We start from the raw sequence: 22,060 nt of genomic DNA, 5'->3' as shown, positions 1-22,060 counted from the left end.
AACTCTCTGTTATTTCAATTTTGGACATCAAATTTCATGTCTTGGGAAGTGGGCGCTGTGTGTGAAAAGATTAATCATCAAGGTGTCTAGGTGATATCTCTAAGCTGAGGCATCCTCCAATTTCATGAATGTTACTCCCTACGCAGTAGGACTAAAATAAATCTCTTTATCCACATGGCACCATATGCAATGAGGATTCCTGTACCAAGCACTGCATTTAGGCCCAGTGTCTGTGTTATGTTGCCTCTCCTTTTCCTCAGGTCACTCATTGGGACCAAAACACAAGTGTTTATCCAAAACACAAACTTAGAAGTCCAAGGGACTGTGAAAACCACAACTGGGCCCTTAACATCTTTCAAGGGCATCGCTCTATTTTTATTGTCCCAGAGCCATGCAGCAGTAAATAAGTGGTGATGAACCAGTTAATTCTGAACAACAATTTATCTTTTATTCAAGGCCATGCTCAGCCCCAGACATTACAATCCTTTGGTCCTCCATGGCACACCAAAATATACTCAGTTCAAGTTCAGTTTTTAGAAAACACAGACTCATTGTAAAGATGGAGAGATGTTTATTATCTTAGAAGTGAATGTGAGAATTCCTTTTATTGAGAGAGAGGTATTTCATATTCAGAAAATATTTTTCTTAAAGTTGAGAGCAGAAGCTGGGGTCCTGAAATTCTGGGTATTAGCTGGCATGAAAACTTAACGGGAAAGGGAAAGTACTGTTTATAATAGAAGCAGAGACATTTGAGCCTCTGGGGAATATTTAAGGGGTGCGGGGGGTGGGGACTGAAACAAGTTGATAGATATATGAGAGCAGGGCTGGAGAGATAAAAGCCCTATGGCACGAAATCTGAGAAAAAACTTAGGAAATTAATGATGACTTACAAGAATATAAACTGTGAACTGGCTTAGCTTCGCATCCCTGTGGGTGCTTAGTAGGCCTTAACATCACGTAGGGGAAACTGCAGGATCCCAGCCTGACTGGGATTTGCCTAAGCCCTGAGGTGTCCTCAGCTTTGTGGAGGCCTGTGTAGAACCTGTAACATAATGGCTCTGTTCCTCAAGCTGATGTTCTATAGATTCTTTGGCATGTATGTAAAAGTCAAACAAAACACAAAAACATAAAGGAAATTCAAGGCAATGATCACTTGGGATGAGTTATGGGGGAAGGATTACAAGTTCTTCTTATTTATTCCTCAATTTTGTAATTAAAGAGAATAAACATACCTGATTTTATTACATTTAAAAAAAAAGAATATGAACTGTGGCATGCACAGTATTCCTCCTTGTCCCCTACAACAGGTCAAATGAAATCTACATTTGTCACTAATGTGTTAGTGCAAGTCGGTTTTTATGTGAAAGATCTGAGTTCTGCATCTTGGATGGGACAAAGTAAAACAACGTGAGGCACATATGGGGATGTGGCAGGGAAAAGGAAAAGGCATTTCCTGTTGATGTCTTCATTACATCTTAAGAGCTCCATATCCTGATTCTCCTCACCACTGTCCAACAGATGGGCTGTGTGAAACTTGTTTTAGGAGAAATCCTCTAATCTTATTGCTAGCCAGTGGTTTTGAAGGAGAAATACAGAGCATTTTTAAGGGATGAGTCAACAGTACACACCAAGAGATATTCACTTATGAATATGGTTGTGGTGTGTGTGTGTGTGTGTGTTTGTGTGTGTGTGTGTGTGTGAGTGTGTGTGAAATTTTCTTACTTGACTGAGGCTATAATTCAATATTCTCTGAAATTGCTGACTATCTCAAAATGTTTGGCAGACATTGTCTAGATGCCCACAAACCCATATCTCTTCCTGAGCACATAGATAAGACAACATTTTCCAGCCTTTGTTGCAATTAAATGTGTGATAAGACTGACTTCTAGCCAATGGGATATGAGCATAAATGACACGAGTCACTTCCAGCCTGACCCATAAAAACTTCCTACGTAAGGTTTTCAATCTGCGATTTGACTGGAGAGGTCTTGAAAGACCTAAAATAGGGCAGAGCCTGGGTCCTTGGAAAAACATTTGGAAGGCCTCCCAATCAGGGCCACTTACAAGAGAGTGCCGAAAGAGTCAGAAATAAACTCAATATGTTAAGCCACTAAAATTTGGTGTTTATCTGCTAGAGGAGCTAGCATTACAACTTTAATACAAAGAATCACGGTTTTCACTACAAAAAGAAAAAAAGATTCATGTCTTTTCTTTGACGCTTAAAATCATAGAATTCCAGAGTTAATATTGAAATAAGAAACCCTCTAGTCCAACCTCTCTTCTGCATTTATTGGACCCCAAGTTCATCAATAATTTTTCATGAACTCTCTTCTAAGTGAGATTATAAACTTGATTTATTTCCCACATCCTTCCACCATTCCTAGCCTGGGTTTCGGTATACGAGAACCTTCCCCAAGTATACCTTAACTGTTCAAGAATGGTGCTTATTTTGAGGTTACTCCCTAGTGCAATGGAAACTCATAAGCAAATTACATGAGCTTATTAAAAAAAAAAAAAAAAAAAAAAAAAAAAAAAAAAAAAAAAAACTATTCAAGGAGCTAATATTGTTCTGGATGAAGTTATACTCCAAACATTGTATAAGCATAAAAATAGGGTCCAATACTCTCCTTCCAGATGAGCAGTACCTAGGAATTTAATATTTAGAATATTTGTTCCTATTAAATAGTTATTGTAATGTCCCATGCTTTCACCTTAGGAGTTTTTCTTTTCCTTCCTTTCTCATGAATGCATCTTCCCCATTATGATTACTCTGCTACTTCAAAACAAACTCTCACATATCTGCCACTGGTGAAAAGTCTAGAATCAATTTTGATCTTTGACAAGCTATGATTCTTCCAGAAGAATTTTTTTTCCAATATAAGCTTTTTATATATCCACAATTGTAAATATGTAATTTATTTTTTATATCACAAACATTTAGACTCTATTTAGGAATCTTAGTTCAGTGCTTAATAGCAGTAGCAGCATCAATATGTGAACTGCTTAATGAAATATTATTTTCGATAACTCTTCCCAGACCACCTTAGAGCATTCTGCTAAAATGTTTTATTCTTTTTTTTTTCCTCCAAGTGGTTCATATTTAACTTTAAAGGACTCCTTGGTTCACTTCTATTATGCAATAATGTCCTTATATCTTATATTACTTTACTACAGGAAAATTTTATATTATAGCAGTTAATCTGCAACAAAGCATATCTACAGCAAATTACATATTAAATGTTTCATTCAAATGCCAAAGTAAAACTTTGTCATTTAAACAGCTCATAGAAAGAGCACAAAATTTCAAATTGTGTGTATTTCCAAGATTTATGTCCCACTACAGAATCAGTAATCCCTTGAAAGGCCATGGAGCATCAAAATGGTTCTCTAATAACAGAAACATTTGTAGCCTTCTTTCTTTGTAATAACAATTGCTATTTGATGTTTTCCAGCATATCTTACTTTTTCTTCCAAGATAGATCTCCTTATTCTGTCCAAACAGTGACAGAATCTCATCATCTTTTAAAAATTATAATCAGGGTGCTTTATAAAACTTACGTTTAATGTTATCATCTAGAAAACTATTTGATGAATTTATTTTATTACAGTGTGGTGTTTTGTTTTTGTTTGTTTGTTTGAATGTTTGAAATTCTTTTCGTCTAATTCAACTGGAAGCACATACAGTTAGATTGACAAAATATTGGTAGGTTTTTGTTTTTAGAATAAACAAATACTATTCCTAACTGTGTGGCTTCAAAATAGCTTCCTATTGTATTATTCTTTATGTATAATATCTATTAGGAAAAAAGTTTCTAATGCTTCTTCCTTATTAATGGATTATTTCTCTTTTCCTCTTTCCATTGACACATCCAGTGGACTTTAGATCAGCACAGTTACTGCCGATTCCTAATTGTTCTCTCTCTCTCTCTCTGTCTCTCTCTTTTTCTCCCCCCTTCCAGTCTCTTCTGTACATGATTGCCTTATTATTTTCCTAAAATCACACCGTTAGATCATTTTCTTATTTAATAATTTGCTATTGCTGACCAAAGTAATAATTTGTTCATCTGTCAATTATACATGTATCTTACTCATTTTTGTAGCCTTCACACCTAGTACCAAGTACACCTATAGTAAACAAATGGTTTCAAAATTATTCCAAGTAGGTTCTAGAGGGATACAAAGCAGAAAGCAATACTGCAAGGAAAAAGGAAAGCAAAGAAAAATAATATGTAATGAGCTCTTACCGTATCATCTTTGGGGAATACCCACCCCCAAACAGCCTGTGAGATAGATATCATCATTCTTATTTCATGGATGAGCAACTAAGGCTAACAAGTTAAGTGATGACCAGTGCACACAGCTTAAAAGTGGCAAGCCAAAAGTCAACGACAGCTCCGACTATAAAACCTTTTTACTTTTTTTTTTTTTTTTTTGGCGCCAGGTGGTGCCATCTGTTTTGAATCATGAGTAGTGTTTCTTACCTGGGAGAGATGGGGGGATTCTATGATAGAGAAAACAATATGAACTAATAGGTATTCATATACGTGGAGCATTGGGTAAAATTTCAGTTGTCCACTATTTTTGGAGCATAGTTCTACCACCACTTCCTTTGGTGGATCAGGTAGACAGATTGGAGAACTTGCCAGTGATCTGAGGCAGGACTTGGGGTAGAGGGTAGAATTACCCACTAAGCAGTTAGCCATCATAGTATGTGTGCCACCAGAGGCGTCCTCGAGCAAGATGGAGCTTTCCGCTCCCTCACTCTCAAAGGTAACCATTATTCTAACTTTTAATATTAGTTTCTGAAGTTTATATTAATGGAATCGTGCGGTTATATTATTTGATGTCTGGATTCTTTCAATCAACACCATAGTTATAAGATTCATCCATATTATATACATAGCTATAGAATATGTTCACGTTCACAGATGAATGGTATTCTATTTTATGACTATGCCACACATTACTTATTGACTTTTTATTATTATTTTATTGCGGTAAGAAAACTTAACATGAGCTCTACTTGACAAACTGTAAGTGTACAATATATTATTGCTGACTACAGGTACAATCTTGTACAATGTATCTCTAGAGCATATACATCTTACTTAACTGAAACTTTATGCCTGTTGATTAATTACTCCCCGTCTCCCCCTCCGCCCAGCCTCTGGTAACCACCATTCCAATCTTTGACTTTATGAATGTGTCTATTTTAGATACTTCATACAAGTGGAATCATGTTGTATTTGTCTTTCTCTATCTGGTTTATTTCCCTTAGCATAAGGTCCTCTAGGTCCATTCATATATTGCAGAATTTCCTTCTTTTTAAAGGCTGAATTCTGTTCCACTGTGTGTTTGTGTGTGAATGTTTATATATCACATTTTCTTTTTATATATCCATTCTAACTCCACCTGGGTTGCTTCCAGTTTGTAGTCCTAATAAATAATAAATAATGGTTCTGAATCTCCAGTGTAGTTCTCATGTGTGTGTGTATTTCTGTCAGATGTGTACCTAAGACTGAAATTGCTGTTCACTGAATGTGTATTATGTTCAGTTTTAGAGATACCATTTTTTCCAAAGTTATTGTGCCAATTATACTCCCATTTAATGCATATGAGAGTTCTAGATCAACAGCAACACTTAGTATCCAAATCCACATTAACTATTAGTATTGATATTTTTAATGTAACCATTTTGATCCCTGGGTAATGTTAACTAATCATAGTTTTAATTTTCACTTCCTCATTGACTGATGATGTTCAGTACCCTGTCATATATTTATTGATTTTTTGGATATCATATTTTATAATGTACCTATTCAAATTACTTGTCCATTTTCTATTGTTACCTTCCTTATTGATTTGTAGGGTTCCTTTGATATAAGTATTGCAAGTGTCTTTTCCTGTCTATAGCTTAATTTTTACTCTCTTAACAGTATATTTTGATGAACAGAAGTTCCTAATTTTAATATTATCCATTTTGTCAATATTTGCCAATCTTTTCCTTTTGTAAGACTGATGAAGGTATCTTTGCCTATAGAAGTAGGATGATAAATAAGTTGTCTCTAAGAATCAGGAATCAATTAAAGACAGGATCAAAGCAGAAAGGGAACAAGTGAGCAGGGTCAAGTCATGCACCTTGAGGTTCATGATGTGTGAATAAGCTGGGATGACTTAACGTGTCAGAACTGAAGTGGACACACCCTTTGACTCAGGTCTCCCCACCAAACAGGGCTAAGTCTAAGTGTCTTTGGAATGACCTAAGGGAAAGATGGCGTACACTCAGGGACAACCTTGATATGGGAGACTGGTTGGGTTGCAGCACACCAGGTAGCTGGGCCACGGCTTTCACTCTGTACTCTGATCCCCAACCTGAAGCTGTAAGCCCTAGGGGTGGAGCAGGGTATATGTCAGCCAGGCGTGGCATGAAGAAATAAAAGATAGCATGAGCAGGGGGAAATATAGGGAGAATATTAAATGATTGATTAATTTAATGAATTATCTTAAAGAAACCTCTAAATTGTCCTCAAACAGGTGCAGTGCAAAGGCCAAAGGGTAGGGAGAGCCATCCAGTGTTTCCCAGGAAGTATGTCTGCATCGATGTCTGTTATAGTTTTCTACATCTTTATATTGCTCCTTGCATGTTGGAGAGTATATTACTCCATCTTTCCATGTTCAAGAGTCAAACTGGCTTCTGTAGAAAGAGCAGAAGGGGAGAGACATTTATTTGCTTGTTTAACTGAAAAAAAATCCAAGAAGTTCATCATTTTAGGCATGACTAGATTCAGGGACTCAAAGACAAATAACTGGGTCTCTGTCTCTCTTCCTCCCTCCCTGAAGTCTATGTTATTAGCAAAAGCAAATACTGAGGCAGTGTAACATAGTGGTGATGAACATAGATTCTAGATACAGACTGCCTAGATTCAAATCTCAGCTTTAACATTAGCTGTGAAACTTCGGGTGAGACAATTAGCCTTATTTACCTCATCTCTGGGAATGATAAATGTTGACCCTGCCTCTAGTATTATTGTAGGACTAAATGATTGTGTGGTTAATTAACACATAGCAATTGCTCAGCTAGTATTATCTAGGCATATCTTGATTCTGTTTTCCTCTGCTTTAACTTCAATCTCAGATAGGCTCTCCTCAGACAGGCTCTCCAAAGATGGTAGCAAAATTGCCACCAGCAGCTCAAGATTTTTATTATTTGGTTCACATCTGCTGTAAGGCGAGATTTTCTGCCCCCAGTAATTCCAACATACATGTATAGCTCAGAAATTATCTTCCTGTCTTCTATTGTGTAGTTATCCATGACCCAAGCTCTGTGGTTAGGATAAGGTGATTCTCTGACTGAATCAAAGCGGGTGGGATCAGTCCCAACCTAACAATGTGCGTTGAAAATGGAAGAGAGGCAATGCCCTGATAAAAGCTCATACCTAGACCATAATAAAGGAGAATGTGTTGGCTAAGCTGAAACATCAAATGTCCAAGAACAGAGGGAGTCCTGTAGGTTTTCTTGAGCAGCTCATCCACGTGTCAATCAGAGGTTTGTTCTTAGAGGAGCAGAAAGTGGAAAAGTAGGGATGGAAACCATGATGGCAATGAATATTGTGATTAGCTGAATGGGTAGAGCAATACACTCTTTGAAAATCTCCACTGTTATAGATTATACGTTGGGCCTGTATTGTATGTAGCAGTGCAAATGATTTTCTAGAACATGGTTGGTGCAGTAATTGCTCTAAGATGGAGGGTGATGGACAGTTGGATATGGAGATGGAGAACTTTGAGCAGTGACTGCTGGAAGCACGAGGAGAAAGGGCTCAAATGGTAAGTTATCAGTGTTAGGCAGCTTTTCTCAATAAATCATATGAAAATGACTACAGGAATTGTAGGTTCAGGATAAAGAAGTCTGCCATTTTGGGGAGTGCATCTACCAAGATTGTGATGTGATCTTTGAGGAGATGTAAGTATTCTATGAAATCTAGGGTGATAGTTTTACACGGGTGCCCAGGGGGTGGGGTAAATGAATAAAGTCTTCCAGGATTTCCTAGTCCCAAAGAAGTAGTTGACTGGGTGGTGCTATAGCGAAGGGCGTTATGTTGGAAAATGGAGCACATGAAATTTCTAAGAGCAACATGAATGAGGTACAATTAAGACTTGTGTTTGTATTTCCTCATTTGAATCATGGGGCAAGGTATTTTTTGTCTAGTTTAGGACCTGATTGGGGCTGTGTCTGGCTCACCACCAGACACTAAAAGGTATAATCTCCACTTGTCGTTTCTGCCTTGTTGTCTCAGTTATTGCTAACATTGGTCTAACAGTGAGCTCGTAGTCTGGGCTTAGCTTCCCAGTTAGTGCTCTCGTAAGGTCCTCCTGCTCTAAGCCATATGTGTGTTCTTCTAAGTGCTGCTAGAACAGGGGTGTCCAAACTGCGGCCCATGATCCATTGTTAATTGGCCTGCAGCAAATTCCAAAAATATATTTAGTTTACTTAAATAAACCAGGTGAGGCAATACGTACTTCACCTTGAGTGAGTGGCCTGGCTGTTTGTGTATTTTATCGCATATGGCCCTTAGTAAAAAACGTTGAAAAAAGTTTGGACACCCCTGTGCTAGAAGAACCTGAGTTCTACTTTCATACACTCCAAGCCAGCCATGATAACTAATTCTGTTAGGGTAGGCTGGACACTTCAAACATAGCCTAGAAAATGGCCAGGAACCCCCACATAATTACCCAATGGGAAATGCCAGGTTATCTAAATCAAATTTTTCATGTATCTATGCTTAACTAACAAGAGACTTTAAAATGTCAGTTTTTAGATCCTATAGTCATTCATTAAAAAATATTTATTGAGTATTTATGTGCCAGGAATGTTTGTAAGGTGCTGAGAATGTTTCTGTGAATAAAGCAGACAGACACATTGCTGGCCTCCTCCAGCTCCCAGTCTTAGCAAAGTAAGACAGAACATTAAATAACATGAGTAAAACATACAGTATGGAAGCAAATGTCATCATGTCTGAGGTTTGCTTTAAAATATACTAGAAATAAAAGTAGTGGGGGTATAGGTTGAATAAGATTGGTAAAATATTGATAATTATTGAAACTTAGTTATGGAACGTGGGGGTACATTACACCATTCAGACACACACAGGCACAACTGTTCATTTGTGATAAATGCTATATAGAAAAGTAAAGCAGAATAGGAGAATAAGGATTAGTTGGAGTACAGTTATAAACGGAGTCGTTAGGGGAGGTGAAAGGTGACATTGGAGTGAGGGTCATATGGATAAGGTCACACGTTTACTCACTATACACAGATGTATAATACAATGAGGTGTTTTCATTTTCTCTGACCTACCTGATTTTCCTGGTGAGGCCCTATCCTTTTGGGAAGCAAGAAAGAAAAACATCTAAATTTAATCCAACCTAGGAAAACCTCAGCTGAACCTACTCGTTGCCTCAGATGTGTAAGATGGGACACGCTTGTGAGGCAATGTAGAGACGCAAACTTCTATTATCTATAATGAACACTACCTTGTCAGTTAATAGTAACAGGCCTAAGGCACCCAAGGATTTTCTAAGTGCGTAAGTCTGTACATCTTTCTGCCTAGCCCACGTTTATCAATTTTATGTTCTCATTTTTCTTGACAAACTTCCCTCCTCCTCACTCCTACAATCGCTCCCTAGCTTTTTCTCAAAGTGACACTAACTAGACCATAGATTGCACTGTTCAACAATTACTTCATTTTCTTATTTTATTTTCTTATTAAAATACCATTATCATGATAAGGGATTCCATTGCCCAGGCCATCAGGAGACGGGTCTATATACAGTGTATTGTCAGTCGTAGCCTGTCCTTTGGTCAAACTCCAATTGTGGTTTTAGCTCATCCTATGTTTATTGCTACAAGAAACAAACACTCTGCAGTTGCCTCATCCTTATCTACTTGTCACAATGTCTTGGTGACCTGAGTTCAGTGACTTGATACGTTCTGATTTTTATAACCTAATTAATACAATTCCATTCTCCAGTATTAAGAGAGTTTCTTCCTGATCAGCTCTACTCGACACCAAGATTGAATACTGATGCCTCAGATTCCCTTCCTAAGCCCTGCCCCCAACTCCTGCTCGTCCCATCCAGAAACTGACTTGACCTTTCTCCTTTGTGTGTCTCATTGAATGCTGCTTTTTGAAAAATCCTAGGCTAGTGTTTTTCTTTTTTAAAAATTCTGATCATAGTTCAGTGTGTTGTGAATAGTGTATTAAAAAGAAATGAAATTGTAGTGGATAGAGTATATCAAATGCATTGCAAGTAATAAGTGTGAGTTTTTTAATGCGAAACTTTTGTTTCAGCTATAACATATATATATATATATTATATATATAGTTATATATATATAGTTATATATATAACTGAATGTTATATATACATGTGATCTAGGTCACAACACGATATTTCCTATTGTGGTTACTGGAGCTTTGAAAGCCTTAGCTTTTGATATGTTAAATGTAAGTAAAAGGAGTTTGGGAAAACCTTTTCACTCTCTAGGTTTTGCAAGACAATTATCTTCTTAGAGAGGTCAAGAAAGTCAGCATTTGACTCTAAAGCTCATCAATGTCCTTTTTGGTGTAGCTTCTTTTGTCTCATAGCCTCTGGCTTCTTTTATGTAATAAGCCTCAAACCCAGGGGAAAGAAGGCTGCAAAGAAGCACTAAATTCTATCAGTATAATATTGTAAAATATCACTCTACGAAACATGCCAGTTATGAGTCTTGGGCTTCCATATGGATTTGCAGTTGCTTAAGCAAGAAACGCAGTTTTTCTTATTGCCCCCAAGACATATGCAGGTCACTTGGACAGCTGTGGGAGGAAAGGCTGGTGCGGCAGGACAAGCTGTTTCTCTTTTTAATAAACTAGTTCAGCCAGGTGTTTATGCATAAGTATTGTGGTCAGCATTCCCCATCCTCCCACCCCCCTCAACTCTGGGCTTCAACAGATGCACTTATCCCACTAAAGCGTAAGGCGTTTTGTTGACAGCTATATCACTAGTAGCCAGCACAGAATCTAGCATATAGTGTGTGCTCAAAAAATATTTGTTGAAAAAATTACTGATGCAAAGTATATTTTTGCATGTATCTTTAAGAAAAGTATGTTCCTACAATCAACAGTCAGCTGCAAAATGTCCATTGTCCCCACACAGGGATTGAGTGTTAGGCTGTCTGGCCTGAGACCATTGGGCATGAGAATGATAATGCTGAATACATTACCTGAGGAGGTCCAGAATAGAGAAAGCCACGTCAGAATCCCAAGATTCAAGATGTAAGAGCCAGAATTTAGACATAAGTTCTAAGTTTAGGAAGTAGAAGAGATGGAATGAAGACTCAGAGTATGTATAAGAAATGGACCAGAAACAGGGAAGCGGGGCCCAGAACGGTTGCTGCAAATACCATTGGGTCATTTCTTTTAAAGGCCTATGGGTAAGTGGCACACGGTGAGTTAGACAGATTAAGAGGTACAGGGTTGAAAGAGAAAATGGGAAGATGGTTAAAGAAAGAAAATTAGACATGTAGGTTGGCATTGGGGTTTAAAAGAGAAAAAAAAAAAAATGTGAGGGCCTGAGTAAAGCAGAGGACAAAATAGATTTTGGATACGTTTCTGATAAAAATTTTCAAGACTTGGTGACCAATTGCTAGTATGATATAGAGGAAGAATAACAATGTTTAAGGTAATTTTACTTTGGGGAACTGGAAAGATAGTGATTGTATAATATTAAAAAGGGGTGGAGACTCTATAGGGGAGTAGTTTTGTTACCCCACATACTCATGACTTTTATAAGTTAGTTTTGAACACAATGAATTTGAAGTGTGTAGAAAATTCAAGTTCAGAGGTCAAAAAGTCCTCTGGAAAATTCTCATCTAGATCTCAGAAAAGAGGTTAGAGGTGGAGCTAAGATTTAGGAATCCATTTGTGTGTAAGTGTTAATTAATTTCATAGGACTAATTTGAATGCAGATAGTTCATGGAATCATATAGAGAAAAGACAGTGAAGGATGGAAGGATGAGGTAGTCTAAAATTTAGGGATAAATGGAAGAAGATAATCCAGTATAAGGAATATAGATGAAACAGGACCAGTGGTATTTAAGAAAACGAATTTGATATCCAAGCCTTATTTTCTTGTCCTTTCGTCCAAGATTATGCCACACGTGATAGCCAAAATTAATCAGCTCATTCAAATTTCTTCCACTTTCTTCTCTTATTTCCATATACACATATATGTTTACTATTACAGGTTGCAATCCCCGGAAACAGACTAAGATTTGGAGATCTGCATGTAGGAGGCCTGTTGGGGGTGTGGGTTACTCTTGGGAACAACATCTGTGAGAGTAAAAGAAGTAGGATCGGACAGAGGGAGAAACTAAACTGTGAGGCAGTTGTAATAGAGGTCGCAGTTGACCTACGGGAGCTCTGAAGCCCTTTGGAAAAGTTCTGAATTACGGCAAGGGGACCTCATCTTTGTATCCCACACCGACAGAGGGGATATAAACTTGGATGCAATAGCTTCTTTAAGTCAAAATCAATTTTTGGAAAAAAATGTAGCTATGAGCAGTCAGCAGCCGCTCTAGGCACATGTGGCTTGAGCATCTCAGTCCTATAGGGGTTGGAATCTAGGTGTCATAGCACAACATACACTACAGGTTCACATTTACATCTTTATAGGGGGTGTGTGTGTGTGTGTGTGTGTGTGTGTGTGTGTGTGGTGTGTGTGTGTGTGTTTAATGATTCTCTGGTTTGTCAGTAAGTGTACTATAAAAAATGATTGCTGAAATGTTTCTGGGTTGTCTCAAATCCTTTGTAAAGAATTCAGATGTATATAAATACTAACACACTAATGGAAAAATAATTAAAACTAGGTAATAGGATCAGGAACAGGCATCAGATTTGTGAATTCAGATAATGTAAATTAATGATTTTTTTTACTAGTAATTATTATTAAGTAATTCTGAGGGGGTAAACCTGACCTTATGCAAGCCTAAATTTCTTCAGATCTCTTCTGCATCTACTACAAAGTTCATAACTAGTTTCCATTTCATGGATACAAATGAAAGAAATTGTTGTAGAGGGGTGGTAATAAGGACAAAATTAAACAAACCCTGCCATCAAATGACTAGATAATCTTGGATATATGTGACCTCTTTAGGCTTTTATTTTCTTACCTATAAAATAAGGGGTGTAGACAATTATTCATACCCTTCATGCTGTAAGGGATACATCAGAAGTGTAAATGATTGATTCATTAGCAATGAATTTATATAGCATGTAGCACATGTTACTGAAGGAACTACTTTTAAAGCAGAATTATAAGATTTTGCCTCTGAAATATATGTAAGCTATAGAATTTTTTTTTTTTTAAGCTATAGAATTCTTGAAAGTAGTCTATGACTGCCCTCTCCTGTTAATTATATGGTGAAGGAAAGAAGAAATAAACCAAGTACAAAGCATTTTTATTTTAAGCTAAGTTAAACTTGCCTACCATTCATCCCAACAAGTATTCATTTACTCAGAAAGAAGGACATATATTAAAATACTACATTCATGTGAATTTGATCAAACATTGTAAAAATTTACAGTTAATGAAAGAGCCCACGGCTATCATTGCATTAAGAAATCGACCCAAGGAAATAATATGCAACATATTAGCCAACATGAATTCATGTCATTAAAGGTAAGTGTAATACTTACAAAGCATAAAACTATTTTTAAATGCCATAAAGGAGCAGAGTTGATATAGTCACTATTTTGCTTCTGAAAAAGCAGCAAGAAAATTTCTACACTGCTTGCCAAACTCTCAGAGTTCAAGCATGTATCCCAAATATCTTTAATGTCTCCTGACAACTAATGGTGCTATTGGTATTTAATTTAAATTTCTTATTTATTTGTTTGTTTGTTTGTTTGTTTATTTGTTTGTTGTTGCTGTCGTTATTTTATTTTGAGCACCAGAAATCAGCATTTTAAAATTGCAACATGAATTCCCTTCTACATTCAAAATATAACTATTTCTTTCATTCACACACATCTTTTGAGATATAGCTTACAAACCATAAAATTCACCCTCTTAAAGTGTATAGTTCAGTGAGTTTTACATAGTCACCGGAGACAGCCACTATTTATTGAATGTCTACTATGTGCCAGGTTTCTGTCCCATTTGATATTCACGTACCAGAAGTCAGAGTATTCAAATTACAATATGAGCATTCCTTACCTACACCAGATAAACTGGGCAATGTTGGAATAATTCTTGAGCAGAGAAGAATTTAGCCAGTGTGGAAAATGGAATGTGCTTCCAGAGTTAAAGACAATGCAGAGGACAGAATCACGAATTGTTTCCCCTTTGGCATGACCTGTCTTGCTCCTGAACTTAGATTAAACCCCTGGTATTTGCTGGACAGATGTGGGATGGTTTGTCACCAGGTAAAACCGGAGATCATAGAATTTTAGAGCCGGGAGGTGCCTTAAAACTCCATATCTTATATCTCCACTGTACAGATCAGGGAACCAAAGGCCAAAGAGAGCTACTGACCAGCTCAAACTCGGAGCAAAGCTTTCAGATTCTTACCTAGTGCTTGTTCCTCTGTAACAGTTTCCCAGCTGTGTTTCTCAGGGACTCAGGATTCTCCAAATTGCCTACAGGGCTTCTAGGATGACAGAGGTGTGACTGAGTGGAATAGCCTCTACATCCCTCCCTAACCTCAACTCCAGCGTCTCCACGTTTATTTCTTTCACTTCATAAGATTTTGGCCAGCTTTTGTTTAAAGATAGCTTCACTGGTAAAAAAAAAATAGGTATATTAAACAAATTTGGAAATTGTCCAACTACTGCACATCATCCAGAGGGAATATGTGCCGATTACTACACATGCAGTTTAAGTATTCTGTCTAGAAAACTGCTCAACACCACCCATACACTTAACAGATTTTTTAGCAAATGGTACATATTTTAGAATTGCTCATTTTTCAGGCTAGCATAATTTAAAAAATATATTGTACATATTTGAAAGACCAAAAATGAAAGGGTTTTTCATTTACTGACCTCAAGTTAAGGTATCAAAATTACAGGAAAAAATACAAATGGGTAGATGATTGTACTTACTGACTGAATGCAGATCTTATCTACATTTCAAAAACATATGTCTGACCATAGTTTCTGAAATATTGAGAATTGAAAATAGAATAGCATCTTCCCTAAAATATTTCATTAAAAATAATAAAGTACTTATAAAGGGTTTAAAGTCAAATTGTGCCTAAAGGAGTAATAAAGATACTTTGCTGACAGTCTCTCAAATACATACTCTGGTACTAGTAAAAAGTACTACCAGTAGTATAGTATTTGTTTATTTCCTAAGGGGACTGATCTTTAAGGAGCACAAAAGTGTGACTTGGCACCTGAAGTGCCCAACAGGTATACTAAATGTCACCAAAATGCAGCTGGGTAGAAACAGTAGAGTGCAGATACTCTGTCAAAGCTCTTTGAGATTTTTTCAATAAATTTACTTCTGTTGGAACTCTGATACTCTCTTGGGTCACTTACTACATTAATTTTCTAGGGCTGCCATAACAAGGCACCACAGACTGGGTGGCTTACACAGCACAAAATATATTTCCTCAGAGTTCTGTGAAGCTAGAAGCCAGAGATCAAGGTGTCAGCAGGGTTGATTTCTCCTGAAGCCTCTCATCTTGGCTTGGCCCTGACCATCCTCTCCTGAGTCTTCACATGGTCTTCCTTCTGTACCTGTCTATTTCCAAATTTCTTCTTATAAGGACATGAGTCATTTTCCACCAGGGCTCACCTGAATGATCTCATTTGAACTTAATTCTCTTTTTAAAGACCCTATCTCCAAATGCAGTCACATCCTGAGGTACTGGGCATTAGGACTTCAACATCGGAATTTGGGGTGGACACAATTCAGATCACAACACTTACTGTGTAGCTACAAATGCTGCTGGTAAATGTTTAACAAGCAGCAGCTCTCTCCAAAGAAAAAGCTCTGAATTGTTTATTTCTGTGGTAAAAATGTCCCCATCGCAGCCAATTTCAAGTTACCACTGTGATTCCCCTGAACGCCGAGTTGGGAAGAGATATGCAGCAGCCCACCATTTCATAGTGTTTGTACCACAGAAATACAAAGATGTAAATAACTTCAAGAGCATACATAGATCAGGAGTCAGCAAACTTTTCTGTGTAGGACCAGGTAATGAATACCTCCAATTTTCTCAACTCTGTGTTGTAGTGAGAAAGCAGCCACGGATATATGTAAACAGATGTTTATGGCTATATTCCAATAAAAGTCCAGTTTGCAGTTGGCCTTTGCCTAGTGATAAGGAGTTGGCACAATCTAGTGTTCTAATTGCTTCTTCAGCAGCTTTCCACCAGCCTTCCATGATTCAGCTTTCCTCCCGCCTCCCTGATCAAGTTCTGTTACTAGTTGCTGGCATTCCCTGACCTTTCTCGGGCTCGATCAGTAGAGAAGTGCACTACTTAGATGTCTCTTGAAGACAGAACCTGTCATTCAGCTGCACTGAGTGCTATTTAGCTAACTGCCTTCATCTGTAGCATTTTCAAGACCTGCTATAGCGTTCCAGTTGAGGTGACCTCTTCCCTAGCAGCCGTCAGCCAACGCCTGAACCTGGCCTAGCCGTTTCTGCCCAATGCAGGATTTCTCTCACAGGCAGTATTTGTTCCAGAGCTCCGCATAGTGTTGGCTGAGCTTTGGTCAGATCTGCACCACATCGGAAGCTTTTCCTTCCCAATCTTGCTTTCTTCCACTTTAGCTCTTTTCCAATAGACTTCTTGTACTCCTAATTTCATGCCATCTTGTTTCTTAGAATACCCAAAGTGACACAGTTGGTAAAAGATGAGAAAGCAGGCAGTAAGATGGTGTTTGGGGAACTAGCTCAGAACTGTTCCACTTGATCAGAACTGTCCGCGAACCTTTCATTACATGTGGTATTTGGTGCATGGATAGTCCCTGGTCGAATGTGGTGACCCAGTTACTAAAACTTTCACCATCTGTGACTTGTGAGATTATTCTGACATAGAGGAATACCCTGGGTAGAGCAAAAATGCAGGGAGTTCAAAAGTGTGTGTATGTGTACGAACAATGGGTACAAACTATTAATGGCTGGCTATTAAGTTGCATTGAGGCCTACAGAAGGTTAATGAAAACCTGTGAGGTGTCCAGTCAGCTCAGTTGGTTAGAGCATGGTACTGATAATACCAATGTTGCTGGTTTGATCCCTTCATGTGCCACTGTGAGCTGCGCCCTCCTTAAAAATAAATAAATAAATAAATAAATAAATAAATAAATAAATAACCTGAGAGCAGTTAACAAGTGACAACTCACTATGTAGCCCAGATGGCTTCTTTAGTAGCTTCCAAAGAAGACTTTATCTCCTGCCTTGGGAAAAGAGAAAAAGCTTGGACACCAAACTCAGAACTTAATTATCAAGAAGCTTTAAAAACAATTTAAGGCAAGAATAGGTAACTTGTTGGAAAACTTGGGACCTTGACATATGGAATGGGGATTGCTGGGTGTATGTCCTCCAAAATTTTGGCTATTGAGACTCGTCTGAACGCCCAGAATCTGCAGAGGTTCCTTGCCTGTCTTATTACTAAAAGCTAGCACAACAGAAGCCCTTGCAGCAAGCTGTTCAGAAGGCAACAGAGGGCCCTCTCAGAAACTCACCTCCTCTCACGGCTACCACACCAATACCTAGGGTTAAGTCACAGCATAATCCACATGGGAATGTGCTGGCCTGATCTGTACCCCAAACAAGCTGCAAGAATTAGTCAGCATACACTGGCAGGAAATAGGGGAGGATTTGGGACTGGGTCTTGAGCATGCTTGATCAAGAGAGCTAGAACATAAGACTGAATAAGGGTGAGTTTATTGATTTGGAGGCATTCTTGGGATATGGGATTTAACACCCTATTGTGGCAGGGTCCCAGAGGACGGTGCAAAATCCCTGGTAGGATGGTTCTTAGAGAAAGGAATGGCCCCTGCTGAGAGATGTTGAAATGCCTGAATTGCCATGGCAGATGGTGAAGGATGAAATTAAAAAGCCCAGGGAAACATGCAGGCTAGAGTGCGTATACTATGTAAGGTCAGAAGCCCACAGGGATGATTATATTCCATGGGAGAGGCCAGAGGATACGCCATTCACCAAGATCATCAGGAATGAGATGACATTCCTGGTAAGAGAGACAAGCATCTCACTGACAAGTTCAGTGACAACTCACTTCTGAAGACCAGGGCTCACAGTAGATGCTGTCATAGAACTTGGCTTATTAATAGCAATGGGAATGATGGGGCCCAAAAGCACATTAGATAAGCAAAGCGGAACTTAATGCCAGAAATCAGGGGGAGTCACACTTATCATAAGGACTGGCAAATCACAGTGACAGCCAAGGGAGCTCAACCTGGAAAAAGTTGTGGAGATGGTTTTTAGAACCCCGTGTCCCTAGTGGGAAAACAGATGGGCAACGGTACTGTCTAATACATGTAATCAAAGAAAGTGAGAGTGGATGAGAAGTCTGAGGGTGGTCACTACAATAAAAAGTATCACGATCCCTTGCCCAATTCCCAGATCTGAGCCTTTTTTCAGCCACAGAACCCGTTGACTATAGTGATAACCAGGTCTTAGAGGAAAGGATTCCACAACACTATGACAAATATACATGATGATTCTGCTACCCTTCCCCAAAGGGACCTAGGCCATATTCTCAGGTAATCATGCACTGAGCGAAGGGGACTATCCAGACATTTCAGGGAAAATTAGGCACAGGGTCTGAGTTGATGTTGATACTTGGAGACCCAGAGTATCATCTTGGCCATCCCTGTTAACAGTAGGAGCATATGGAGGCAGACAATAAAGTACTCCTGGCTGAATCCTGGCTCACAGTGGGTACACTGGGACCATGGAAACAGCTAGCCATCATTTCCTTAGTCCCTTAAGGCTACAATTGAGATGCACATACTGGGCAGTTGGCATAATCCCCTCACTGGGTTTTCGTAAGAGCTGCTATAGTGGGGAAGTCCAAACAGAAGTCTTGGATACCCAGCCCACTTCAGACAAAATAAGCCAAAAGCAATATATCATATTTTGGGTGGGGAGGGTAGAGATTAGTGCCACTCTTAAAATTTATAAGGGTGCCTGGTGGTGGTCTGTGATGGTTAATTTTATGTGTCCACTTCACTGAGCCACAGGGTGCCCAGATTATTTGGTTAAACTTTCTGGGTGTGCTTGTGAGGGTGTTTCTGGATGAGATTAACATTCGAGTGTTAATCTGAGCAGAATGCCCTCCACAACGTGGGTGGCCTCATCCAATCTGTTGAAGGCAAAGAGGCTGAGTAAGGGAGAATTTGCCCTCTCTGCCTGTTTTTAGAGTTGAGACAAGTTTTCTGCCTTCAGAGTAAGACTCGGACTGAAACTTACACCATCAGCTCTCCTGGATTTCAGGCCTTTGGACGAGGACTAGAACTGCACCATCAGCTCTTTTGGGTCTCCAGCTTGACAACTGCAGATCTAGAAACTTCTCCATCTCTATAATTGCATGAGCCAATTCCTTATAATAAATTTCCTTTTACATACCGGGGGTGCTAAAAAAGTGTATACACATGACTTGTGTTCATCTCTTGTTATCGGCATACAGAGTGCCAAAAAATATATACTCAATTTAAGAAAGGAAAACTGTATTAGAATTGTAATATTCAATATATACTGATAACAAAAGAGGAATACAAGTCACGTTTGACTTCTGCAATTACAAGAGGTGCTCAAAGTGGTTACCATCAGTGTCCAGACACTTCATTGTTTTTTTATTCTTATGCACATACATATATTTTTTTTAGTTCTTTTTCCTATTTTTAGTTTTTGTTTTTTTTTAATTAGTTTCAGGTGTACAAAACAATGTAATAGTTAGACATTTATCATTTATACCCCTCACAAAGTGATAACACTCCTCTCCAATCTACTATCCCTCTGAAATCGCACTCAGCCGTTACATTTCCACAGTCTCTTTCTAATGCTGTACTCCACTTCTTGTGACCATATAATATATATAAAATTATAGTTGACATTCATTATTATTCAGCTTCAGCTTCAGGTGTACAACAGAGTGATCAGGCATCTACACCATCCCTGAAGTGGTCTCCCTAATAAGACAAGTGTCCATCAGATATCCTACAGAGACTTCTGATTACAGCGAACTACTGCTTGAGCAACATTGACCAAAGTGTCCACTTGTTTACATTTTTTGGCACCCCCAGTTTATTGAGTATTACAATTTTAACACAGTTTTTTTGAACTTTCTGGATATTTATGCTATTTCTTTTCCTTTTTTTTTTTTTTTTTTTTTACAGTTGTCTCATTCACACCTCATTTATCTGAATTTTAGCCAGTTGTCTTTCAGTTTTTCAAAAGCGGTTCACAGAATTTTCATAGAAACAACTACTTGCTTTCTTCATCGATTTACATATTTTTTCAATTACATAATTGCAATAACTAGTACAACTAGCATTAACAGATTTAAGAACAAATACGTATTTCTTTAAATATATATTTGAACTTATAGGAGCAGAAATATAGGTTGTACTAGAGTAACTTACCACCTGTAAGCATTTAGAGATTCAATATGCCAATGACGGCAGTCAGTATGTTTCACAGATGGAATGGAGTCGGTTATGCATTCCAAGGAGTTATAGTGGATTTAAGATGAAGTGGAGCTCAGCTATGAGAGTGTTTATACTCAAAAAGGACATGATTCTTTTCTCTTTCTGCCTGGCCCCACATGTGTGTATTGGGGAGGGGGGTGAAGCATGGAGGGTTAGCGGCAGGGAAATGTGCTTTTGCTCTTTTCAACACTCAGCAGATCTGATCTTATCAGTTGCCTGACACCAAACCACCATCAGGCCCCAATGTCTTCAATACAAATAAAAACTCCTAAACAGTGGTGCAGAAGATCCTTCACAAGCTCAGACATCTTATTATTGAAGTCATATTTCTACCGCATGCCATTTCACCCCACCAAACCTCCTGTCATGCCAAAGCAGAGGAGACAACACGTTTTCACTTATCCATGACATTGCCACTCGGTCTAGAATGAATTTTTCCTTCTTTCTAGAGTGACTACATAATTTATTGTCCAAGCTGGTGCACATGTGAGAGTGAAAGGAGACAAGAAACAGTTACAAACTGCGGTACTCCTATGCAAACAGGCCTATGGTCACACTACTCATTATGGGCCCAGTGATGTTCTGATTTCTGTGATCTCAGTGCTTAACACTCAGTGGGTGCTCCAAATTCTTAGTTAAAATTGATTAAATATTCTATGACTGTCTCCTATTGCTGTTTTTTATTTCCCTCTCCAACCATGGTCGCCAATAATACATATAAAAACTTTGTCTGAGTTACAAAATGTGCCCTTTTTTCCTGGCAGCAAATTCTAGATTACACTGTGAGTGAACACAGGCTGGATTTCAGCTACCGCTTTCCCCTCGCCTGAGCATTTTGTGTAATAAAAAATTACTCAGTGTATCTCCAACTATTTATCCTGTATAAAAATTAAGTGGTTGTGGAAGATACTGAAACGCTCTACTAAAATATATGTCAGATGACACTTGAAATCTGGATGAGAAAACATGCAAAGTGAATTTGTAGTAAGAGGAAGAGAATATCAAACACTTATCTGGAATTTTATGCAGAGTGAACATGAGAGCACGGGGAAAAATCTATTGGAGAGTAATACATTTGCTTCACATTGAAACAGGGAAGTACTTTACAAGTGGAACATGGGGTCACAATATTACTTAGAGACAGCATACTATCAATATCAGTCTAAGAAAAAGAAAAACTGATTTTTACAAGCACTCAGAAACACTATGACAACCATATGCATTAAGTGTTCATTTTGTTTTAAGAAATCTATCTTAAACAACAAGCATTCAGTACTTTTTTGTTCAATACTATTGTAGCATAGTACATACATTTAAAGGTATTAGCCATTAG

At 38.2% G+C, this 22,060-nt stretch overlaps 1 long non-coding RNA gene across 1 annotated transcript in view; it reads right to left on the bottom strand.

Moving 5' to 3' along the window:
* Positions 1 to 6,468: 6,468 nt before the first annotated feature.
* LOC148758504 (uncharacterized) overlaps positions 6,469 to 22,060 on the bottom strand; it is a 31,645-nt gene continuing 16,053 nt past the window's right edge. The window contains exon 2 of the long non-coding RNA XR_016020704.1: positions 6,469 to 6,694. This is a non-coding gene — a long non-coding RNA (uncharacterized LOC148758504). The remainder of the gene's footprint in view (positions 6,695 to 22,060) is intronic.

This window comes from Rhinolophus sinicus, chromosome 3, assembly GCF_057876585.1.
Source record: "Rhinolophus sinicus isolate RSI-liver-muscle chromosome 3, RSI-T2T, whole genome shotgun sequence".
NCBI lineage: Eukaryota > Metazoa > Chordata > Mammalia > Chiroptera > Rhinolophidae > Rhinolophus > Rhinolophus sinicus.
Note: the sequence above shows the minus strand (reverse complement) of the source record. Positions and strands in the feature narration are given on the sequence as shown.